Here is a 16,360-nt window from a genome sequence, read left to right as displayed (position 1 = left end):
ATAACATTTCCAGAATAAACACTCTGAGACAGCTGAACATTACACACTGGCGCTGAGCATCCTGAATGTGTTGTTTTGTTCAGTTGTAGATGCCTGCCCCAGAGTTTTCACTTTTTTGTTTTTACTTATCATTCCCAGTCCAAATGGTTTTACCTGCAAGACTGGCACCACGAGGTTCTGCATTTGAGACCTATTCTTGCAGCCAAGGCCATTTTGGCAAGGCGTGGCAAATAAAATGAAAGTGTAATTTCTCTAGCGTGGGCACCTATAGCTGTACAGTACACATTGGCACTGTGTATCCCAGCATGGCCACAGTCTTGCATGCAAGGCCATTTAGGAAAGCGAAATGTAAAGGTAAGCTCTCTGGGGTGGGCACCTACAGCTGAACAAACAGTTCACATTCTTTCGTGCCCAAGTTGGGCATTCCTGAGAGAGCTTACCCTTTGATTTCACTTGGCTTACCTTGACTAAATGGCCTTGCATGTGAGATCGTGCCCAGACTTGGATGTACAGCACCAATTGCGCATGCAAGGCCATTTTGTTCACTCTTCTTCTAACTTCCAGCATCTACCACCCTACTCTTGTTTTTGTTTTTTTTTTAACTTTTTATTTCTTTAAAACAGAACAGCAATACAGAAACATTTGTATGCAGATATCTTCTCCCAAGTCAATATATGTCACCTCTGTTTCCATGAACAAATTTTGTATACAGCAGGGGTGGCCAACTCTGGTCCTTGAGAGCCACAAACAGGCCAGGTTTTTAGGATATCCACAATGAATATGCATGAAATAGATTTGCATGCATTGTATGCAAATAAGATTTCATGCATATTCATTGTGGATATCCTGAAAACCTGGCCTGTTTTTTTTTGGCTCTCAAGGACCGGAGTTGGCCACCCCAGGTACAGAGCATCATACATACATACAGGTACAACAGTCATAACTACAGCCCTCTTAACAAAGCTTATCATGAGGTGATCCTTCTTTAACACAGCCAAAGCCATTCATAGGCAGCTTCATTATTTTTCAACAAATAGTCCTGATTGGAAAACTAACCTATCCCGTGAACTTGCCTATACTAGTGCTTCATCATAGGAGATGATGTCCACATCGTCATAATGATAAACTCATGTGGCATGCATCAATTGGTTAACTAACTGCCTCTTAGTCACACCCAAGGCCAGTTCCCTCCACCCCCACCACCCCATCCAAGCAGGAGCAGATCGGATGTAACTTCAGTTCTCTCCTCCACTATACAACGAACCACCTGCCTCACACCCTTCCAGAAGTCTGCTACTCCTATGCAGGTCCACCATATGTGCATATAACCCACCCCCACCACAGCTTAGAAGAAATGGGAGAAAATCTAGTATAGAAGAAGGGACATCTATATGTCCAATGAAAGCGCTTAACCATGAATACAGATCCACTGCTGCAGACCGCAATCTGCCTTTGCGCGACCTCACACAGCTCCAGAGGCCCTCTATTATGCCACAATACTAGTGAGTGGAGGTTGCAGTCTCATTTGACATTCCTGGCTAGCTTTATACATGTAATGAAATCACCTTCTGAGGAGCGACCTCCTGCAGAAAACACTTCATTTACCTGGGATGGATTTCTAAGGTATTACCCCCATTTGACCAATGCCTCTGCAAAGCATCTGTATGACCAGAGCACAGCTGGTAACTTCTGTTTTTTGTTATTTTTTGCATTTGGTTTTTTTCATGACTAACACAACCCTGGTATGTAATAGGGGCTTTAACAGTGGAAAAAAACACAAGGTAAAACAGGAGTCCCATCTCTATGCAAACTGCCGGGTAATGAGCTTGTTAGCCATTATCCTGCCATGCAGGGAGGCGTGCTAGAGCACAGGCACCTTTGGGTGGATTGTTTTACTGCGGGGAAATATAACTCCTGGGTCCGAGCAGGATGGTAGAGTGGGGCTGAATGGGTGAAACCCTCTCCTACCTGTTAAAAAAAAAAAAAAAAAAAGTGACTGAGGGCATCAATGAGCAAACCTCCCCTCCCCCAAGAAATTTCCAGCCAGAGATTGGACTGAGAGGCAAAACTCCTCCCCCACCTAAGTTAAAAAAAAAAAAGGGTAAGTAAAAGTAATGGCCTGGGCACCTAAGTTCCCTACCCCCAGCTGGAGGAGACCTTACCTGCTCCCGTGGGATTGCCAGGACAGCGCATTAATATTAACTTGTGTCTCTTCACCGCCAGCTGTCAGCGAAGGGGACCAGTCAGTGGCCGGCCAGTGAAGTGAATAAATTAATATTAATGCCGGTACAGCCGAGAGCAGTCCTGGCAGCCCCATGGGAGGAGGGAAGGTCTCCTCCAGCTGGGGTTGGCAGCCTAGCTGCCCTGGCCACTACTTTATTTTATTTTTGTAATTTGCATTTTATTAAGTACCTATTCAAACAAATGTACACGCATGAGCAAGTTTAACAACAACAACAACTGAGGTGCACATCCCAGGAACAAAACATGTATTTATTTTTTTTAAACTTGAAGGGGTGGCAGGGAGGGTGCCCACCAATCAGCGCACTCTCCACCAGGAAGCTTAACTTGGGGAAGGGGAAGCTTGGAAATTTGTGTCCTTTTTTTTTTTTATTTGACTGGGAGCGTGGGAGGGAGGGAGTTCGCCAGTTCAGGCCACTTTATCACAGGAACTTTAACTTGAGGAACAGGGGGGGGGGGGTTGGGAATTTGTGATCTGATCAGGATTTATATGGTGTAGGATTCTTTTATTTTGCTGCATTTTTTCTTTCTTGTTTGTACTTAGCCATTTTTTTGACCAAGGATTTGTGCAGTTCAGTGGCATACAAATGGCCCGTGAGTAAAAATTTTTTTTAAAAAGCACATTTTTTTTACCTTTAATGTACTTTGTGCATTCCATAGGGTGGCTGGGTTTTTACCACTGATGTAAAGAAAAACCTGTGCTAAAATGTAACTCCAATTTAAGTGTGGGTTTTATTACATTGGCAAATCAAACAGAAAAGCAGACAGGTGGAGTGAAACAGTAAACCATGAAAGATAAACCTTCATCCAATAAATTCATATATAAGTTTTGCATGGAGGGAAATAAACCTGGAAATACCCATGCTACGGCTATGACAGTTCAAGAAAAGCATTATTACTTCAATTATAGGTCAAAAAACCTCCAACCTCCATTTTTATTTTTTATTTTTAGCAAATATTCTCTTTCTTTATTATTCCCTTTTTTATCTTCCTTTTTTTTTTTCTTAAATGCTGCATAGATTTTAAGGAATATGTTCTTATATTGCAATAGTTATCAGAACCACAATGCCGCTATTCTTCTAGTGATTTACCTAGATGACTTAGAAAGAATCAAAAAACACTCATCCGATTTTCTTCTAATCCTGCAATTTGTTGCTTAATTCACTAATATGATCGCAATGCAAAAAAGGAAACCAAAACTGCAGGTAGCCGTCAAAATCTCCCATTTCCCAGATGGCGTGCCTGGCCTGAGCAGCTCAGGGGACTTTTACTGGACCTAAGGCCGTCTCCTCCAAGCTACATCCTTTGTATCATTCATTGCCCAACAAGGCAGCAGCAGATGTAGAAACACAGAAGATGATGGGATCTGATGGTAGATAAAGAATTTAAGGCTACTCTCCTCCACCCAATTTACAATCTGCAGTGCCAGAGACCCCCACCCCCCAATTGATTTATTTTCCTTCACTTCTGTTCCTCTCAGATTTCTGCATACCACCACCACCATGTCCTGACTAGCTCCAAGGCATGGGGGATTTTAATTCAAAAGGCCACAGCGCACAATGTGGAAGTCAGGGCCAGCCCTATCAGTTTATGGTCTACTTATGCCAGTCCCTTTTCTGGAACCCATGGAAGCCCATAGTATCATCATCATGATCTGTATAGTCACGGTGTATATTAGGTGTCCACAGCGCTGTACAGACACATGCAATGGACAGTCCCTACTCCTTAGAGACCTTGTGTAAATCTGTTTGGGTTTTTTTTTTTTTATTAACACATCAAACGCCATGGGCTGGCGTCCACTTCCCAGCCCATGCGAAACACAACATTTATTAATCACAAGCAATTAGCCTGTGCCCTCGGCCCTCTCACCTCCTCAGCCCCCCCATCCCATCCCTACTATCATCAAAGTCCAAGTTTTCCTTGTGGAGAGTGTATCGTGTGTCAGTATACCCAGCTGAAGCTAGCAATCAAGCTTCTGGCAAGGGGCGGCAAAAGCTGCAAGTGCAAGTCCCAGGTTTTTCCAAAGGGTCCGGTGTCTCTTAGTTGTTGCCATTTGTTTAACATATTTCTCTAATTGTCGTGTCTGAAAAATCATGCTCTGAAGTTGCCCTAGATTGGGTGCCTCTTCCATTACCCACTTCTGAAGACTAAATCTCCTAGCTAGTAGCAATACTTTCGTGTGCCATAACTGGGCATAGCCAGATGGAAAAGAATAATCTTTCATATCTTCAAAATAAGAGAACCCTTGCTTCCATAGCTAGTGTTACTCCCGTTACCTCCCAAATCTACCCTTGCGTTGCTTTCCAATAGCTTTGTAAAGCAGGACAACCTTAAATCTTGGAGATTATAATGGAGTCAAGACAGACAGACAGACAGGGAGGACACACAATGAAAAATAAGAAGCCTTAGGTAAGACAAAGAGGCCATGACTGAGAACATTTAAGGTAGGTGGGATTAAACTGATAAGAGGGCAACTTTTAATTGAATTTCATCTAACATGACATTTGAGGTTGGAAAATGTTCCAAGGAGAACACCACATCCCATCCCTGCACTGTGCAGTAGACAAGAGATGCAAACAGTCTTGTGCAGGCAAACATCCTACTACTTGCTGTGCTGAGGCTGCAGTGCATTGCAGAGCTTTTTTCTTCATGCATTATGAAAAATCTGCAGTTTATTTCATTCCTGGCCCCTCGGGCTTTTCTTTGCATTCCACAACTAGGTTTTCATTCAGGCGGTGTATGTGGGATGCCTGCTTTCATTAAACCATGGAGCAAGTGACCAAGGGCAGCATGGCAAGGGAATTATTTAGTAGAGCAGAAAATTCTATGTGAGGCAGCAGCAAGAGGACAGAGCGGTTTCTGTATCTCATTATTACACACTTTAGATCCGAGCAGAGTGGAAAAACAGCACCCACCCAAACACACACACACACACACACCTGTTACATACCGTATATATACTATGTGTGTATATATAAATTCTAAACAAATCCCACATGAAGAACTAATGCCAGTATTAATATTGTAAAAATTTTTATTTCAAAATTAGCACATTTTAAAAGATAACAAAATTTTCAACAAAAAGTACATAAAGGTTTCGATTTTAAAAGCAGCACACGGCTGTCAATGTGCACGCAGTTCCCGGCACGCGCACATGGACACGTCGATTTTTAACATGTGTGCACTGGTATGAGCATGTTATAAAATCCAATGGCCGCTTGCACATGCACACCGGATTTTAAAATCCGCAGCGCATGTGCACGTGCGACGCAATTGGGCATCCCCCAGTTCCCTCCCTGTCCGCTCCAATTAAGTAGCGGACTGGGTGGGAACTTTCCTAACCCCCCCTACTTAACCTTCCTCCCTCTTCCCCCCTGCTCCCCGCCCCTAAACCTAATCTATCACCAATTTTTTTATTTTACTACTTACTGCTCATCCGGAGCACAAGTAGTTTCCGTGCGCTGGCCGGCTGCCTGCGTGAGCTTCCCCGGGACAGCAGCTAATGGCCACTGTCCTGGCCAGCCTCTGTCCTGCCCCGCCACTCCCCACCCAGACCACACCCCCCCCCCCCCCAGCCTGCCCTTTTTTTATGGCCAGGCACTTTTGCGTGTAACGGGGGTTACACGCATGGCCGGGCCCTTCCGAAAATGCGCGCAGCTCGCGCAAGTCCCGGCCACACACATAACCTCCGTTATTTATGCGAGTGGCCGTTTGAAAATTTGCTTGAAAATGCATAAATAATGCAATTTACGCCAACATCTTCAAGAAATGAAGTTTAAACACAGAGAATGTATACCAAGGAGCTGGACACTGAAATGCTTACACTCAGATCGTTTCAATAAAAGTTCTGGAAATATAGGGCTGGATTTTCTAAGAGCGCACCGGTTTGTGAATCGCACGGTAACGGGGGGGGCGGGCCTGCGAAAGCCGGCAGCGATCGCACCACCGCGGTGTTATCGCTGCCGGCTTTCGCACCCAATAGCGCCGCCGTGAAAGATGGTGCTATTGGGCGCGCTACTGGCAGCGATAAGGAGGTCTTACCTTTTCTCCGCCATCGAAGTTTCCGCGGCATCCGCCCCGACTCCTCCTTTTCCGGTCCCGCCGCCATCCCGACTCCGCCCCTATCTAGCTATCGCACACAAAAAGGGACAGAAATTGACCCCCGTAGTTTGTGAAACTTGCTCTGCAGATCAATAATGCCACTTCTTGCAAAATTCAATTAATCTCCTCCTCCATTTTACAATTGTCAGATTTCTCTCCCCAACCCAGACCTCTGTTTCGTCATGAAAGGCTTCCTCAGGGAGAAAAAACTGCCCGACTTAATCACAAAGCCAAACAAGAGTGTGTCTATAAAATAGAGAATCACATAAACAAAACTAAAACTTGTTCACACATGTATTTGTGCTTGTATAATAAATTAATAAAATTTAAAAAAACAAAGTATAGTTACCATAACGTTGTATTGAAATATACACTTGTATTCAATGACTAGATCTGCTCCTGTTAGATTTAGTAGTTTTTCTTCACATGTTGCTTTAGTTAAATGTTAGCCAAACAACAAAATAAACTTATGATGAAAAAATCATCAGTGAGATTCAGATTCAAACCCGTGTAAATAGGTGAAAAATACTTACATCTGTATGCCTGAAAGAAATCCCAGAAACACTGCCGTGGTAAAAAGACAGGCTGAGAGAGGCAGCCTGTGTTCCTATCTCACCTCTGCCTGATTCCCTCCTGTGGTTCTGAAGGACAGCAAGAGCAGGCTGTGGCCCTCTGTCAGAATCCGGGGCAGAGGGAATACAGCTCTTTTAATTAAAGAGGAAACAAGACTCAAGAAAAAAAAGAGGGAGAGAGAACACTGCAAAAAGTTTGAACCTGTATCTAGGGTTGCCAACTGTGCAGAATTTTTCTGGGTTGTACAGATTTTGGGGTACTGTCCTGAAAAAAGGAGGTGGGCTGAGATGTTCGGAAATGGCCTGATTTTTAGCCCTCATGTGTCTGATCCTCCCCTTCAATTATAAAATATAGTTAGGGACCTTCATTTTCAATTTTTATTTTATTTTTCCTGGGAATTTATCAGTGTTTATTACAACCAACAAAAATTGAGAAAATCGGTGTAAAAAACAGGCTAATTTTTTTTCCCACTGATTTTCTCCCATTTTTGTTGGTTGTAATAAACACTGATAAATTTCCACAAAAAAATACAATAAAAACTGAAAACGAAGTTCAATAAATATAATGTGTGCTTTGGAAGCCTCTGTATATTCAATGTGCAGGATATATTTATTTTGTGTCACTTTCATAGACTTCAGTCCATGATTTAATCAGAGGCCTAAAGAATGTTACAAAACAGTAATTTGGTCCCTGGGCTGGTAAAGGAAACCTTTTTCCGAATAAAGAAGTTTGAGAATTAGTGCTCATGATAGGAGGCTCTGAAGGGGTAGAGTCAGGAATAACATAGGAAAATATGTTTTCACAGAAAGGATGTTAGATGCATGGAAAAACCTCCCAGTGGAGGTGATAGAGGCAAAACCAATAACAATTAAAGAAAGCACGGGATCATTAATTGTAAAAAAAAAAGTGAGGTCGACTGAGGTCTAAGACACTGTAGCAGGAAATAACTGGGCAAACTAGATTAACCTTATCTGCTATCAAACTATAGGTTTCTGGTTTGTTTTTTTTGTAATGGTGAAGAGTGGTAATAAAAGTCGCATGTGCTTAAAACCCATCAGTGAAGATCAGAGCTGGATTTAAGGCAAATGGCATTATGAGTGAAAAGCACTCCCCTCAACTGATGGCGCCCCCCCCTCCAGTCTTCTCCTCAGCTGTGGTGGGATGGGATCTGACGCAGCTACGTGATTTCAGTCTTCAGTCACGGCCAGGTCGGGCCTGTCTTCAGCTGCAGCAGGGTGGAATACGCCACAGCCAGGCTGGGTGTGTGTTCGGCCGCAGCGGGATGGGATCCACCGTGGCATTGCAATTCCTCTCTTTGACCGCGGTGGAATAGGATCTACTGTGACCACGCTGGGCCTCTCCTCCTCTGTCCCCATGGTGTTCAGAGCACCCCTTCAGCTGAAGGCACCCTGGGCAATCGCCTGGCTCACCCACCCCAAAAACCGGCCCTAGTGAAGATATTAAACAGCATTTCCAAATGTTTGGAAACTTGACGGTTAAAAGTTGGCAACCCTAGCTGTATCTGGGCTGTTAATGTCCCTTTTTAATCAGCCGGGTCTTGCAGGGAAGGGAGAAAGGAAGTGATCTCAGCACAGATCTCCAGTAATGTAAATCATTCTGAGAAAGCCAGCTCAAAAGTACAACATGCATGCGCTGGCGTGTGCATGTTATAAAATCCGTGGGCCGCGCACATGTGCGCGTCGGATTTTATAATCCACGCGCGTTATGTGCGAGCGGCACTCGCAAGGGGAGGGGGGAGAATTTATGCAAATTCTGCGCGATGACACATTTGGGCCTTCCCCCGTTTCCTCCCAGTCCGCTCCAATTAAGGAGCGGACTGGGAGGGAACTTCCCAACCTCTAACCCTATCCTTCCTCCCCAACCCTAAACTAACGCTACCTAGCCCCAATTTTTTTATTTTTATCCTTTCTGCTCCTTGGGAGCAGAAGTAAATCCCGCATGCAGGCTGGCTGCCGGGCACACGCTTCCCCGGGACAGCGTCTAATGGCGCTGCCCCAGCCCGCCCCACCCCCTGGCCTACCCCTTTCTTTATAGGCCCAGCACTTCTGTGCATATCGGGGGGGGGTTAAATGTGTGGCCGGGCCCTTTCCAAAATGCGCTCGGTGCGCGCAGGGCCCAGCCACTCGCATAACCCCCAATTTTTATGTGCGTGAGCCTCTTAAAATTATGGCTTAAGTCTGTAAAGGTTATTCTAATAACCGTTCTAATATCTCAATTGATTGTATTTACTCTTGGTAAACACTAACTGTTGAACCTGGTTTTAACATCATTGCCAGCTGGTTACATTTTTTTTATATTTGTTACAAAAATAAAGATTTCGTTATTTTCAACCGATGCCTTCTTACATAAAATCTTTTCTTATTCCCTGCTTCCCCTCCCAACCTCCAGGAGGCACTACTGGGTTTTAAATTGGGAAGAGGGCAGCGTGTGGAGCCCCTTTAGTTGCAACTCAACTCCAGAACCATCGACCATAGACGCCTATCCCTAAAATCCTTTAGGCAGTAATTGTGGTGTTCTTCACCATCATCATCAATTTTTTATGTAATTGTAGTAGAGCAATTTTTATTCTAAAAAAAAAAAACACAAACACAAACCCAAACTAACGCATCAATTTGTAACCCCCAAGAAACTTTTATCCATCTGTCTCCCATCTTCATGTCATCCTTTTTCAGCCTTATTCTTTCATATTATCTCTCTGTTGCCCTTGGTTTCTCAGTATTTCCCTTATTTTCTTTGGTCTCTTCCTTTTTTTTCTTAGGTATCTTGCTCAAGCCCTCAGATCTTGCTTTCCAAGCCTCATACTTCCCATTAAGGCACAACATACTTGTTAATTTTGCCTCCTTTCTGTCCCGAAAGTGCTGAATTCTTCCCTTCTCCTCCCATTTTTAACTCAAGTTTCATTTCAATGAGCAGAAACCATGGCAGAAATGACATTCAGGGTGATTAAAAACCATCAAGATGTGGCAACTGGAGACTGCACCAGGCAGGGGCAGTTCTTTAATAAGGCAGGGTGAGGCAGCAAACTTTTGGGGCGGCATCAAGTACCTCTCCAAACACCCCCCCATGGTGGCTGTCTCATTGTCCATTGTTCCTGCATTCAAACACCAGTGGCAGGAATTAGATGAAAAGTCTGCGGGGCTCCCGCTCCCCACCAGCAAGAAGAGAACCTGCTAGGTGGCGCTTGAAGATGAGTTGCCAAAGAAGAGCATGCAGTGGTGACCCAACAGCACGGTTCCCGCACAGGCCAACAAGAAAAAGATGACGCAGTGGTGGATGGGTCAAATGGGAGGTAAGGGAAGGGAGTTCAATGATTTACAGGGAAGGGAAGAGGATTGGGAAGTGCTAGAAAGAGGATGTGAATGAGAGGAGAGTGAAGGAGATAGTGAGGAGGAGAGGAACGGGCGGTGAGAAGGAAGGGAGGGAGAGGGAATGATGAAGGAAGGGAGTAATGTGAGAGGGAAAGGGGGTTTGAGTGAGAATGGATGGGAAAGGGAGGTGAGTGAGAAACGGGATGATTTAATTGTGAAAGGAAAAGGAAGGAGAGTGAGGTGGGGAGGGGAAAGATAGTGAGGAAGAGGTGTTGAGTGCAGAAGGAAGGGGTATATAAGGGGACAATAACGGGAGTGGGAGTGATGAGAGAGGGAAGGGTATGAGTGAGAGGAAAGAGTGGGAGGAAAGGAAGGGTGAGGAGAGAAAAGGAGGTTAGTGTGAAAGTGGGGTGAGGACTGGAAGCAGTGGGGATGGTGAGGTGGAGGAAAAGATTAAAAGGGGGTAGAGGGGCATATATGTATGAGCGCATGCATGAAAGAGTAAGCAGATGTGAATGACATGCATGATATGAGAGAGGAAGAAAGTTTGTGCACCCTCCCCTGCCTTTCACTAATTCACAACAATCTCAGGGTGACTGGAAATCAAAAGTTCCCAAGTATGAAGTGTGGGACATTTTTTATCTTTATATTGGATGTTATTTGATGTATCTACTGTTTTTGAAATATTTTATTGGTTTTTAGGAACTTTTAAAATTTTAATTTAGTTGTTTTTGTTTTAATTATTGATATTATTCTCATCTGCTGTTTTGAAATACTTATTCTTTTTATTAATATGGTTTACCATTATGATTGAAGTTTTATATTTCTTGATTTTGTTTTATGAGTAATGGTGATGTTTCTGCTTTTACATTGTTGCATTGCATACAGTCTAGCTTGTAGGGATCTCCAGTTTAGTTTTTGTCTGCACATTTCTATCTATATTTTATGATCTCTTTATGCTGTATTTGGTGAGGGTGTAAAGGAGGCAAAGTATTCTGCTTGCATGTGGTTTCTTGTGTAGGCATCTATAGCAGCCTGGTTTGTCCTGTTTTCCTAATAAAAGGGGTTTTGAGGCCTGGTGTAATATTTGCTGTGTTACCTTTTCATAGGTAGGGTTGTTACTGTTTGAGTGCTGGCAGTTGGTGTTGTTTTGGTATTGAAGTTTTATTATATTGCAATTCTGTTTACTTGTGGCTTTCTGAGCACCATGCCTACACCCAACATGCTTTACAACAGGTCTAATACCATATGAGTTTCATGTGTCTTTTTTGCAGGTTTTTCTGGTTGGCACCATAGCAGGGCATATTATACATATTGTAAATAATGAAGTCCATATTCAAAGTTAGCTGGTTAAATTTATCCGGCTAACTTTGGAGGTATATTCAAAAGTGCAGCCGCACTATTGAATAATAGCCGACTATCTTAAAGTTAGCCAGCTAACTATAGGACAGTTCTTTGGCCTGACCAGTCTTAGCTGGCTAAGTCATCCGGCTAACTCTGAATATCGGAGTTAGGAGGTTAACTTAACTGGCTAATTCAGCTCCTCCCAGTTAACCCACAGAACGCCCCTAACTTATCCAGCTAAACTCTAGCCAGCTAATTTATTAGCTGGCTAGAGTTTAGCTAGATATGTGCCCAAATATTCATTTAGCTGGCTAATTTCTCAGTTAACCAGCCAAATGCTTTTGAATATGGACCTCCAGGTTTTTACTTCAGAAGACTGTACTTTGAATGCCTTTTTTTTTTCATGTAAAATCTCCCTTTTTGAGTTGGGGAAGCGGTTAATAAAAAAAAATGTAAATAAATACAAATTTTGTAATTGTGTGTGTTATGGGGGAACGGCAAGGCTGTAAGGTTTGCCTAAGATGCCTAATAATACCCTTGCACTTGCCCTGAGTGTCAGCCACACAGAGACCTTCACCATTCACCTGCTCCCACATCCCCAGGGGCAGATGCAGTGGAAGGGCGGGAGGAAGATGCTAGGGTTTCTGAGAGAGTGGCAGGGCTGCCAGGCCTCTAGAAATATTAACACTAATAGGGGAGGAGGAATAGCCCAGTGGTTAGAGCAGTGTTCTATGAACCAAGAGACCAGCGTTCAAGTCCTGCTGTTGCTCCTTGTGACCTTGGGCAAGTCACTTTACCCTCCATTGCCTCAGGTACAAAACTTAGATTGTAAGCCCTCTGGGGATAGGGAAATACCTACAGTACCTGAATGTAAACCGGTGTGATTTCTCAATTGAGATCAAATGTTGGTATATATAAATAATAAACACTGACGTTCTATCTGCCACTGCTCTAGGAGCCATACAGTAACATAGTTATAACAGCAGAAAAGGACCAAACAGTCCATCTAGTAGTCTCTCCAGCAAGCTTCTTAAGCTGCAGGTTGCCCCTGTTTCTCTTAAGGGTAGTAACTGCCACTATGTGCTGTTTATTTGTTTAAAGAGTCTTCTATTCCGCTGTAAACCATCATATCGGTTTACAGCGGAACAACAGAATGGAAATTACAATAAACAGGGAGTGGGGAGGGGGTGCATTAAACCAAGGACAGCAAAGAAAGAGCGAGAACAATCGCAACGGGCAACTAGGTTCATGCAAGGTCTCAGAGCAAGTACAAATGCAATAGAAATAATAATACTGATAAAAATAGTAATAATAATATAACTATGTACAGGATAGAAAATACCTGGTGTAACAGGAGGGGTGATTAGGCAGGGGCTATTAAGTATTTGGGGGGGAAGGCTTGTTTGAAGAGCCAGGTCTTTAATAGGGATCTGAATTTTGCAGTGCAAGACTCTAGCCTAAGGTTCTGTTCAATATCTTTGTGAGCGACCTGGCAGAAGGGATGGAAGGTAAAGTTTGTCTCTTTGTGGATGATACTAAGATCTGCAACAGAGAGGACACACCTGAAAAAAACAGAGCTTTATGATAAGGGGAATAATCTTTACAAGCAGAACCAAGCAACTGTCAAAGCCGTAACAAAATTACTGCTAGCAGCATTTTTACTGGGTGAGGAGTCTTTTTTTTTTTTTTTTTTTGGAAAATTCAGGCAGTGCTGCTGGACGTGCTTTGCTTATGGACTTGGCCGTAGAAACAGTCCTGTGTTTTTTCCCTTATGTCTGCGCATCAGTACCCCAGACCGTAAAAGTCAAGGCCCGTGTTGGTTGTCATCTGAATCCTAATATACTTCCCCCCCCATCCCCTCCCCGCAGCGGAGAGTGATGTTGCAGTTGCATGAAAAGCATCAAGGCTTATTGATTAAGGGTACTAATCGCCATAGGGTAGCATCTGCCGCTCTGTGCAGGTTACCCCTAAGCTTATCAGTACCCCAGACTGTAATAGTTGGGGGCCCTCGGTTGTTGTCTGAATCCAATTCCCCTTTTTCCCCCCTGTCATTGAAGAGGAGAGCAATGTTGCAATTGTGTCAACAGCATCAAGGTTTATTGGTTAAGGGTAGTCATCTCCATGCCTTCTGTTAAGGGTAGTAAGTCCCACACTGAGCAGGTTACTCCCTTGCACCCTTGTCTTCATTTCTGCCCTCTTGTCTTTAGGGATCCACAGTGTTTACCCCATGCTCCTTTGAATTCTTTGACTGCTTTTGTATTTACCAACACCTCTGGAAGGACATGCCAGGCATCCACCACCCTTTCTGTGAAGAAATATTTCCTGACATTGGTTCTGAGTTGTCCCCCCCCCGGAGTTTCTTTTCGTGACTTCTAGTTCTACTCTTTCTTTTCATGCATCATTAAAACCTTTCAGATATCTGAAGGTCTGTATTATATCTCCCCGCTACACCTCTTTTCTTCCAGGGTACACATATTCAGATCCTTCAGCCTCTCCTCATAGGTCTTCCGATACAGCCCTTCTCTGGACTGACTCTGTCCTGTCTCTATCCTTTTTGAGATATGTATGGTCTCCAGAGTTGAACACAGTACTCTGGGTACTTGCCAAAAGCTTGTGGCTTGGATTGGCCACTGTTGGAGACAGGATACTGGGCTTGATGGACCCATGATCTGACCCAGTATAGCATATCTTATGTTTGTATGTGAGACCTCACTAAGAACCTGTATAAGGGCATTATCTCCTCCTTTTTCTTACTGATTATTCTTCTCTCTATGCAGTCCAGCATTCTTCTGGCTTTAGCTATCGTCTTGTCACATTGCTTCACTGTCTTCAGATAGTATGACACTATTACCCCAAGGTTCCTCTTTTGGTCCCTGCACATTAGTCTTTCACTGCCCATCACATACAGCTCTTTTGGATTACTGCACCCCAGATGCATGACTCTGCACTTCTTGGCACTGAATCCCAGCTACCAAATCTTTAACCACTTTTCAAGCTTTCTTAAATCACTTTTCATTCTCTCTGTTTTTTCAGGTGTGTCCACTCTGTTACAGATCTTAGTATCATCCACAAAGAGACAAACTTTACCTTCTATCCCTTCTGCCAGGTCGCTCACAAAGATATTGAACAGAACTGGTCCCAAAACCAATCCCTGTGGCACTCCACTTAAGAGTAGGTTCCATTTACCACTACACGCTGTCTGCTATCAAGCAACCAGTTTATTATCAACGCCACCACCTTGGCGCTCACTCCCAAGCTTTTCATTTTATTCACAAGCCTCCTATGCAGGACTATCAAAAGCTTTGCTGAAATCCAAGTAGATCACATCAAGTGCTCTTCCACGATCCAATTCTTTAGTCGTCCAATCAAAAAAATCTGTAACATGCCACTGAAGTGGCTGCCATTCCACAGTCAGCGTCTCTTTTCCTCCTTGGCACAATGCCGCCTCCACCACAGCTGACCCTCCTGGCCTCCTATAGTTGCTCATGCATGCCTGAAGCACACTGATATTAGTCCCTCAGCGGGAAACCTCTCTGCAGCGCCGATGGATGACCTCACTCCTGGCTACTTGAATCCCCACTGGACGGCATACTGATGCTTCAGCAACAGGTCCACCTCCCTTGCAGTGCTCCCTTCCTTCCTCCTTGTCCCAGTTCTCATTGCCTTGTCTTGTCCCTCTGTGCCTTATCCCTATCTGTCTTGTCTATCTTGGCCTGACTCCCCAGTTCTGACCCCTGCTTGGATTCTGGCTCTTCTTTGGTTTGCTGCCTGCCTCAACATAAGAACATAAGAAATTGCCATACTGGGTCAGACCAAGGGTCCATCAAGCCCAGCATCTTGTTTCCTACAGTGGCCAATCCAGACTACAAGTACCTGGCAAGTAGCCAAACACTAAGTAGATCCCATGCTACTGATACCAGGAGTAGCAGAGGCTATTCTCTAACCCTTGGACTGGACCCGCATATCCTCTACTTGTTGCCTGCCTCAACTCTTGGACAGAACCCAGATATTCTCTGCTTGCTGCCTTCCCTGACCACAGTTTATACCTGGACTCTTTCTGACCACTCTTTGAGAGACTGTCGCCTAAATCCTACTGGCCTCTGGAACCCAAAGGCTCAACCTGCGGGGAACAGAGCTGGTACAGGTGTATCCGCCAGCTGTTTGTGTAGGCCTAGTGGGTTTTCCTACTAGATTGCATCAACCACGCCATGGTCTAAGGGCTCACACCCGTGACCTTGACAAAATCAATCAGATTTGTCTGACAGGACCTTTCCCTTTGGTCCAGCAACCCACTGGATTGTGGATGGTTCACTATCCTTTTCTTCCATAGTCTCCATTAATTTTCCCACCACCAAGGTGAGGCTAACCAGCCTGTAATTTCCAGCCTTCTCTCTGCTCCCACTCTTGTGAAGCAGGACTATCACTGCTCTTTTCCAAATCCATGGCACCACCCGTTTCCCCTCCTTCCCCAGCATTTCAAATCACTGAAAGGACCAGACTCCAAGGGGGACCCCCAGATCCCAGAGTAATTAGATCTGTGCTGTCTTTGGAAGGGGAGGGGGGTGCCATGTCATCCCTTGCCTCAGGCAGCAGATTGTTTGAGCCATCCCTGGATCCATACACCTCATTCATTCAACAAAGATATTGAAGAAGCCCCCCAAAATTCCACACTGCTTATGCCTTTAAAAGCTGGGCTGGTGATACCAACTTCTGATTTTATAAATATATATAGAGAGATACTATATCTATATACTAGCTGTTGGGGCTTTGTC

The sequence above is a fragment of the Rhinatrema bivittatum genome, chromosome 3, assembly GCF_901001135.1.
Source record: "Rhinatrema bivittatum chromosome 3, aRhiBiv1.1, whole genome shotgun sequence".
Classification (NCBI taxonomy): Eukaryota; Metazoa; Chordata; class Amphibia; order Gymnophiona; family Rhinatrematidae; genus Rhinatrema; species Rhinatrema bivittatum.
This window is presented reverse-complemented; position numbering follows the sequence as displayed.